The 1,189-nt window shown below is 46.2% G+C and overlaps 1 pseudogene across 1 annotated transcript in view; it reads left to right on the top strand.

The window, feature by feature from the left end:
- The window catches only part of LOC111651192 (putative histone-lysine N-methyltransferase PRDM6 pseudogene), a 3,152-nt pseudogene that overhangs the window by 236 nt on the left and 1,727 nt on the right, over positions 1–1,189 (top strand). Inside the window, exon 2 of the transcript XR_015436919.1 lies at positions 669–874. The product of XR_015436919.1 is annotated as a putative histone-lysine N-methyltransferase PRDM6 pseudogene (transcript). The remainder of the gene's footprint in view (positions 1–668; positions 875–1,189) is intronic.

Below are 1,189 nucleotides of genomic sequence, written 5' to 3' on the forward strand. Positions count from 1 at the left end.
GTTTATAACAGCTGCTGTTTCTGAAGTCTTTATAACAGGCGGCTGCTTGGGGCCCCGTCAGGCTGTTAGGGGGGCCCCCGAGGGCTGACGAACTTTAGTCCACAGCAATGTCTCAGAACGTGACTCCTCCCTCTGAAACAACCAATGACATATCAGCAGGAAACGTCCTTAAAGAGGCGTCATGTTGATGAGCACTGATCTTATAATGTGTCAACGTGACAGTGTTGAAGTTATTTACTGGATTATTCAGGTTTTTATTGTTCTTTATTTCTATTTTTCTTTATATTTCTACTTTCAAAATCCTACGTGAACATTTGGAAAAGAAAATATTAAAAAAAGTTTAAATTTCCTACGTTTTTCGTTGGCAGATTATTTATTACATAATGGTGATGAATGATGATTGGTACTTCTGTGCCCAGCGCCCAGAGGACTGTTGAATCACCACTGATGTGTTCAACACCAGTAATCCCTCCGAGCGGCCCGAGTGTGTTACGTGTTTACAGAACATCTGGACGAGCTGCTGCAGAAACTGTTTGATTTACATTTTCACTCGAAACTCGCTGATGCTCGTTGGCTCCCGGCGCTCCAGAAAATAGAAATATATAAACTGAAAGGGAGGATTGTTTTTGTGTGTGTTTTTGACGTGTGTGTTGTGGCTGTGTGTTCAGGTGTGTCTCTGCACCAGTACAGTTCCTGGTCTGGGTTACGGGATCTGTGCGGCTCAGAGGATTCCTCAGGGAACCTGGATCGGCCCGTTTCAGGGAGTCCCTCTGCTGCTGGACAAACTGCAGTCCGGAGCCGTCAGGAACACGCGACACCTGTGGGAGGTGAGTGTCACACTCTTCTTCTACACTTCCTGTGGCCGCACGCTCAGGTCACTTCTATTCTTTTAGGGAGCAGATGCGTCGTATTCACAGGTTTTATCCTGAGCTCTGTGTGAATATGTGTTTGTGTACTTGTGTGTGTCAGGTTGTGCAGTTCAGTGTGTGTGTGTGTGTGTGTGTGTGTGTGTGTGTGTGTGTGTGTGTGTCTGTGTTGTGGTCAGCGTCATGTCAGCTCTCAGTCCATTGATCAGAGCAGATTGTATTTACATACAGTGGCAGGAGAAAGTCAATGTGGCAGTTATAAACAGCTGCATTAGCACTTGGGGGGGGAAGAGAGAGAGAGAGAGAGAGAGAGAGAGAGAAGG

Source organism: Seriola lalandi, unplaced genomic scaffold, assembly GCF_002814215.2.
Source record: "Seriola lalandi dorsalis isolate HSWRI2012SDOR001 ecotype SW California unplaced genomic scaffold, Sedor1 jcf7180002053492, whole genome shotgun sequence".
In the NCBI taxonomy this organism is placed as follows: domain Eukaryota; kingdom Metazoa; phylum Chordata; class Actinopteri; order Carangiformes; family Carangidae; genus Seriola; species Seriola lalandi.